At 32.4% G+C, this 8,470-nt stretch overlaps 1 protein-coding gene across 7 annotated transcripts in view; it reads left to right on the top strand.

Annotated features, from left to right (window-relative positions):
- LOC122718717 overlaps window positions 1-8,470 on the top strand; it is a 226,721-nt gene that overhangs the window by 80,476 nt on the left and 137,775 nt on the right. The gene's annotated exons all lie outside the window — the stretch shown is intronic.

Here is an 8,470-nt window from a genome sequence, read left to right as displayed (position 1 = left end):
TCTCTCTCTCTCTCTCTCTCTCTCTCTCTCTCTCTCTCTCTCTCTCTCTCTCTCTCTCTCTCTCTCTCTCTCTCTCTCCTTTTATTTTTCTTAATAATTGATTCGTCTTACTTTAGTACTAAAAATTTATTATTTAAAATTTATTTTTTTATGCTCCATCGATAACAAATCTCGGAGTAATTTTGAATTCAGTTTTAATCCAGTAATAAACCAATGGTGGAAACAAGAAGAATCTCGATCTTTCTCGCGTAGTAATGAAAGTATTTTCTCGAGAGCTATTTAAAACGAGAAAAAGAGAAAGAGAGAGAGAGAGAGGTAACAATAAAGCTGAATCCGTTATTTATAAGATAGGAATAGGGACAAAGAGGGTGTTTTCCCTGAAAAGAGAAATTTATTCATTTAAGAAGATTTTCCACTAGCTATTTTTTTGCCAATGACAAAAATATAAACCCTGTTGCAAGATGCTTGGAAAGTTTCGATAGAAGAAGAACATTGTAGAAAATTTGCAACGCGGCTTAATAAAACTTTCGATCAGACAAGTTTCGTGTAACGTTTTCATCATTCTCGTTTATTCTTTTATTCGTTGATTTTTTTCGATTCCATTTATTAACAATCTATGCGTTTAAAAATTAATCAGGGAGTATCACGTGTTTTTCTCGATGTTCGAAGAACCATAACGAAGGAAATAAGCTTGAATTTTTCGAAAAATCGCCCTTTCGTTGGAACGATTTAAAAAAAAAAAAAAATGTGAAAAAATAAAAAAATTCAAATTCGAGGCCAACTAATTTAAAATCTCACGCGCAAATAACACTGTTTTAATATTTCGATAGTTACGCACAAGAGCTTAGGAATTTATTCACGAAGCGAATATTTTAAAGAAATAAAACGTAAATAAATATTGATTGCATCGATGCGAAGTACGAAAATAAACGAAAATTCACGAAAATATCGAGAAGAAATCCATTCCTGAACAACGTCAAATTTCTACGAAAAAATGTAATCTTCTTCTATATCGTATTAAAAATATATATATATATATATATATATATATATATATATATCGATGAACGAAGTAAAATAATTTAAATATATAAAACGATTTTTTTTCGAGTATATAATATATATAATATAATATAATTTATATATTTAAATTATTTTACTTCGTTCACTTTAATCGATATCGTGAACACGAGATGAAGATCGCACGAACGATGAACAAATTCCGCGGAGAAAGGATGCGATGTTAGGAGGAAACAAGGCAAGGAATGTCCCGAATCCGAGTATTTGCCGCTGCGGTTGATCCAACCTCGGAGTATCGAAGCCAATTACAACGGCGAGCTTTCCGAACGTACGAACGATAATTCCAGGATGAATCGGCGGCCCTCCTAGTTGGCGGAAGTTCGTTGGCCTGCGGTCGATGAAAGTAAACTACGAAGCGTGGGAAAGAGAGAGAGAGAGAGAGAGAGAGAGAGAGAGAGAGAGAGAGAGAGAGAGAGAGGTTCGATCCGGGCGAGCCGGGCTCTTGGTAATTGTTAACAAGAGTTCCCTGTGAAAAATGGGTTGGTTAATCGCCAACTACACGATCATTTATCCCAGTCGAATTTATTACGATTGTTTCCCTACGTTCTTCGTTTAATACCTCTTTATTGGTTGGCCGAGAAATTTCGATCGGTTTCTTAATTAAGAGGAGATTTATAATCGTTATAGCGAGAGGAAAGTTTGAGAGAAATCTTGAAAGGTTGTTGTGTAATTCGTGTAATTTTTTGCGTGTCGATATATTCGATATTTAACAAGAGAAGCGAATGCGAGTCGGATAAAAATTTCGTTCGATAGTTTATGTCAATTGGATAGAAATTTGAAATTTCATTTTCAAGAATCGAGCAATAAACGTTGAATGAACCGAAGCGAGCATCACTGTAATTTCGATATCTATAGTCATGAGATATGTCTAGAATCGAGTTTCACTAGTATACTTAAGTTAAAGTTTCTCTTGTTATCTTAAGTGAGAGGAGGGATCGAGTCACAGGGGGTGAGGATTTTATAGTTATAAGAGGGTTGCAGGGGAATCCTCGTTACATCAATTACTCATCTTCCACGACGTCACAACCTTTCCTTTTTTACTCTTGGAGAATTACTTTTCTTTTTGCTAACCCTTTCCCTTACTTTTCTACCAACATACATCAACATCCACCATGGATCACGTCACAGGGGACAGAGTGAGTGAGTTCGCAAATGAAGAGCAATGGAATCGCGGATAAGACTGCAGGATTTCTATAATATTATTCCCCTCTTGAACTCCTTCTCTTCTTTCTCTTATGGATTCTTCTTGTGACGCCATCCTTTATTTAGAACTTCCGCTGGATCTCATGGATAATCTTCCTCATCACTCCTTTTCTTACTTTATTATATATATATATATAGTATAAATTTCTATTATTTTATAAACAGAAATAGGATATCTTAATTCACTTGTATCTTTAATAGAATGTATTTTAAATGTAAAAAAAATCTATATATATTACATATATTAATTAGATAATGCATATAATGATATGCATATAGTGATCGACGTTTCAGATACATAGTAGAAAAATATTAGTTCGTTTAATCTCGCACGCGAGAGCTCTCTATATTTAACAGTCAATAGCATGTACATAACATCACGAAACTGTTTCATTTATATATATTTTCTAATTCGTTCCTATTTCCTCGTCTCGTTGAAACGAATATAGATTATTCATATCAATTCATATCGTAAAACTTCACTTATTTGCAACGTCTTTTCGATGTACCTGATATACTAAAAAATTCACGTCGACGCGGTGTTTAGCGATTCCATCTTAGTCGATGAATTAACTAGCTTATTCATAAGCAGCTGGCTCCGCCGGTAATTTCAACCAAGAAGGTAATTTCAACCGCGCATGCGCGCTCGCCTTTCCCATAATGCATCACGTGCATGGGCACGTGCGCACGAATTTCTATTCTTCTCTGTCTCCATCGAGGAGGCAATCTGTCGCCCTGCGGCAATCCTCTAAAATTTTCTCGCTACTGAATCGTCTTGCGCAAAAAATTCACCGAAGCCTTTTGTGCGCTCCGTTCTACTTTTCCTTGTCGCCGTATCCAGTTTCCCGATATTCAGGTTAGGATTCCAACTGGCTGAATGACCGGGATATTCTGGTCTTTTTGCCTCGTTTTCCGTTTGAAACGTAAAGGTATTTCGTCGCGCGTAGGTAGGTACAAATGAGAATGTTTGGAATATTTTCACGTAAATTGTGAAATATTTATGTCGTATATTTATATTTATACTTTCTATAGATGCAATTCTTATTCTTGCGTTAAATTAAATTAGTAAAGGTTCGATGAGATTAATTTCTGCTTTTTCTTGTCGTTTTATTAAACCGTATTAAACTTTATCGGATATATCATCTGTTTATAAGCTTTATGAAATATTATCCTCTTTTTTTAATTTATTTTGCTCGCTACGTTTACTATTTTTCTTTTTATATATTTTTTCCTTTCTCTTGTTCTTTCTTCCACCTTTATGCATACAATTCCTTTTAATTTATAAATCGTATACATCTACGCAATCTATTTTCTCTTTTATTTCTATTTTCTTAATTTTTTTTTTTTTTTCATCTAATGCTTCTGTCGAGACTCTTAACCAAAAGTAATAGTCGAACGAGGAAAAGAAACTTGGTTAATTCCGTAACAAGCTTGTTCGTGAAACACATGGTACGCGGGAAATCACGTGCATCTAACGGTGGCTCGTACATCTTTCTAATGGCTCGTTGCCACGATACATCGCTTGCCCGTATCTTTAACGATTACTAACGATATAATCAGACAGTAATTTTGTATTTTATACGTTGGAAATAATTTTTGCAGACAATAACAAAGAAGTAAAATATAATCAATTGATTGTCGAATACAAATGTATATCTTATCTACTCTGTACAAAAGTAAGTCATATTATTATATAAAATATATTATTTTATATAATAAATTTGATCCATCTCTTCCTTCTTTATACATAAATAAATAAATAGATAAATAAATACGCAATGTAATTTGTTATTTCACGATTTTTTCATTTCAATCATTCTCCAACAGAACAACCTTAGCAATCTAACGGAATTACGGAGGTTAACTAAGAGAGAATTGCACAAGGTGGTGAGGATGATGGTGATGGGATTTCGTTGAGGACGGTGCAACGAGGATCAATGTCGATGGTTCACCTGGGAATTATCCGCCAGTGTTGCGAGTCCGAAACCCTAAGATTGGATAATAATTAGCGACAAATCATTTAATTAATCCGCGTGTTTGCCAACGAGATTTCCAAGATGATATACGCCCGGTTCGAAACTTATTCGAGTTCCAACACGATAATTCGCAATATTTCTCAAAATTTCTTTCATGGTGAACGAATAACCTTCGATTTTATTTTCTTTTTTTAAATGTAACGATGCTTCCAATTTTTGTTCCGAATTCCTCTCTGACGACGAAGGAAAAATTTTTAAATTAAAATTGGAAGCTGTTTAGAAACTTTTTGTGGTACTTTGACGATGTTACGGGATTATTGTATTTGGAAATTTTTCGAGGATACAATACGGATTCTCGCAAGGGGAACGAACGAAAAGAAAAGGGGTAAACAAACACGATTCTTAATCGATAAACTTTAACATCGTTTAAAGTTTTGAGAAAAAGTGTTCCTTTCGCGTCGACTCGTGAAACAAGGGGTAATTTTCCACGCGGAGCGGTTTATTTATCACGACGTGGATTCAAGTTACTCGTTTTCCTCCTTGCTTCCATCTTAAGCAACTTATCCCTCGATTGTTAAATATTCCACCAGTTATGAAACTTTCTCAAATTGATCTTCTTCCACGAGAATGGATGCAAAAAAGATGCAGCCTTCGAAATTCTCTCGGTTTACGCGCAATTATAAAATTTAAACGTAAAACGTTGAAGAGTTTCACTCGATTATCAATCTTGAGGAAGGATATCTCATCATCGTCTGGGAATAGTGGTAATTTCTTGCTGGTTAAATGAAATTTTTCGTCGTTATTTTTATCCTCTTCTTCCAGAGGAGAATTCTGTTAGAAATATTTTTTTTTTTTCCAGAGCGATGTAATCAATCGCGCGTTTCGCAGTATTGGCAAGCGTAAAATCGACACCTAAATATAAAAAACATAAAGAAAATGTCTCTGTCCGCTTTGCTGCCGAAGACAGGAAAACAATTTGCTCCGCGGCACAAAATGGAAAGGGACGAAGGAGAATAATTGAGAATTTCCCCTACCCTTTTGTATCGTCCCGGCGGGCAGACGTTCCAACCAGACGAGAAGAAGTCGGTCAACGATCGATCGATGTCGTTCTTTCGAAATCACTTGCACGGGAGTTAACAATAGTTAACCCTTTCTCCGCCGCCCGTAAAAATGCGCGCAGAAAGATCATCAGAGGGCTGTGTTTTTTCAATGCTTTGATGGTGTTTAAAAAAAAATTTCCTTAAATGTATTTATAACTTAAATACACTCGCGTTTAATTGCATTTTGGAATTGTCGAATAACATTACAGGATATAATAACGTGATATAATTGTGTGATAATAATTTTGTGAGAAATAAAAATGGTAAGAGTTATATATATATATAATATTAATAATTAATATAATTATTATATATATAATATTAATATAATATAATATATATATAATATTAATATAATAATTAATATATGTAATATTTATGCAGAAAGACTATGGTCGTAATTAATTTAATTTTAATTTTAGTTTTTCAATTTTGGAAATTATTTTCGACTGTAGTCATTCTTAAGGGTTAATTTTTCAATTTTGGAAATTATTTTCGATAACGTTAGATTCTCGTTTCGTTGATCGAGTAGAAAATATTTATTCAGAGCGATTATAGTCGCCTTTAAGGGTTAATTTTTCAATTTAAATAAATATTCAATTTAAAAATAAAATTTCAATTTTGGAAATTATTTTCGATTACGTTACGATCGTCTCGTTGATCGAATAGAAAATACTTATGGAGAGACACTATAGTCGTCTTTAAGAATTAATTTTTCAATTTTGGAAATTATTTTCGATTATGATCCAGATTCGTGCCTTCTTTCGTTGATCGAATAGAAAATACTTATGGAGAGCGATTATAGTCGTCCTTAAGGGTTAATTTTTCAATTTTGGAAATTATTTTCGACTGTAATCGTCCTTAAGGTTAATTTTTCAATTTTGGAAATTATTTTCGATTACATCCAGATTCGTGTCTTTTTTCGTTGATCGAATAGAAAATACTTATACAGAGTGACTATAGTCGCCTTTAAGGGTTAATTTTTCAATTTTGGAAATTATTTTTATTACGATTCAGATTCGTACCTCGTCTCGTTGATCGAATAGAAAATATTTATGGAGAGAGACTATAGTCACTCTTAAGGTTAATTAATAAAATAAAATACTTATACAGACTATAGTCGTCCTTAAGGCTTAATTTTTCAATTTTAGAAATTATTTTCGACTGTAGTCATCCTTTATTTAATTAGTTAATTTTTCAGTTAGTTAATTTAATTAATTTTTCAATTTTGGAAATTATTTTCGATTCCAGATTCGTGCCTCGTTTCATTTCATCGAATAAAAAATACTTATGAAGAGAGACTATAGTCATCCTTAAGGGTTAATTTTTCAATTTTGGAAATTATTTTCGATTACGTTACGATCCAAATTCGTGCCTCGAAGAATAAAAAAGGATTTTCGTCTCGAAGAGAATCACTCTTAAGGGTTAATAAAATAAAATACTTATGCAGACCGACTATAGTCGTCCTTAAGAGTTAATTTTTCAATTTTAGAAATTATTTTCGACTGTAATCATCCTTAAGATTAATTTTTCAATTTTGGAAATTATTTTCGATTCCAGATTCGTGTCTCGTTTCATTTCATCGAATAAAAAATACTTATGAAAAGAGACTATAATCATCCTTAAGGGTTAATTTTTCAATTTTGGAAATTATTTTTATTACGATTCAGATTCGTACCTCGTCTCGTTGATCGAATAGAAAATATTTATGGAGAGAGACTATAGTCACTCTTAAGGTTAATAAAATAAAATACTTATGCAGACCGACTATAGTCGTCTTTAAGAGTTAATTTTTCAATTTTAGAAATTATTTTCGACTGTAGTCATTCTTAAGATTAATTTTTCAATTTTGGAAATTATTTTCAACTGTAATCATCCTTAAGATTAATTTTTCAATTTTGGAAATTATTTTCAACTGTAGTCATCCTTAAGATTAATTTTTCAATTTTGGGAATTATTTTCGACTGTAGTCATCCTTAATTTTTTAATTTTGGAAATTATTTTCGATTACGTTACGATCCAGATTCGTGCCTCGTCTCGAAGAATAGAAGAGGATTTTCATCTCGAAATATTCAATAAAAAAAAAGAAGAATAAATAGAATAGAAAATAGAATTCAATAAAAAAAAAAAATGGCGATCATATTCACGTTGGACATTCGATATTCGTCGAATGAAAATTTCAAGTTCGCGTTTAAATACGACAGTTTTCAAACAGCTTCTTCGAACGAGTTCTTACACTTCTCGCTGATTTTAACCTCATCTTCTATATTCTTCTTAAGTAAAATGTATATATTTATTTTTAATATATATTATATATTTAATTTATATAATTTAATATATATATATTAATTTAATATATATTTTATATTTTCTCGCATAAAAGCGTTGTTAAAAATCTCACGACGCGGATGGATCGCGCAAAGAAATGTCTCTTGATCTTTTTACTCGTTAATTCATCATAATTCCCCCCCCTCCCCATAAAAGAGGGAATTAAATACAAATTTAAACAGTGTCTTGAACAAAGCTCACACGAATTCGACGTACATGCATTTTTCAAAAAGAGATTTGTTTATCCTCTCCGTCGCAGTCCAGTCTCGTCCCGTTTTCTTTTAAATATTTGTCGACGCGATTTTTTTTTCCACGAGATTAATTCTTCGCGGGCTGAGTCCTCTTTCGTAAGCATTCCATTCGGAGGAGGTGGGAAAAAAGGAAGAGTTACCAATTCACCATCTCGTAATTACGCTCTCGAACAATTTATCTCGGTCGAATTGTTACATAATATATCGAAGGAATCGTCGATGAATCTAATTTTCGTAGCAAACGATCCTCTCTCGACCTTCGCTTTTAACATCGATAACGATCGATTATCTTAATCACTTTGCACTCTTTAATTTTTTTTTTTTTTTTTTTTTTTTTTTACCTAGCAACAATTAATCCTTAATTTGTTCGACCCACAAAATGGATGTAAAAAGAGAGTCTCGATAAAATATTATGTAATGTATTACAAAGTATTTGAATTTGAATTTGAAAAATTAAAAAGATTGGATATCCAAAGAAAAAAAGAAAAATTAAAAAGATTGGATATCCAAAGAAAAAAAGAAAAATTAAAAA

The sequence above is a fragment of the Apis laboriosa genome, unplaced genomic scaffold (genome assembly GCF_014066325.1).
Source record: "Apis laboriosa isolate Shangri-la unplaced genomic scaffold, ASM1406632v1 scaffold68_cov148, whole genome shotgun sequence".
NCBI classification, from domain to species: Eukaryota; Metazoa; Arthropoda; class Insecta; order Hymenoptera; family Apidae; genus Apis; species Apis laboriosa.
Note: the sequence above shows the minus strand (reverse complement) of the source record. Positions and strands in the feature narration are given on the sequence as shown.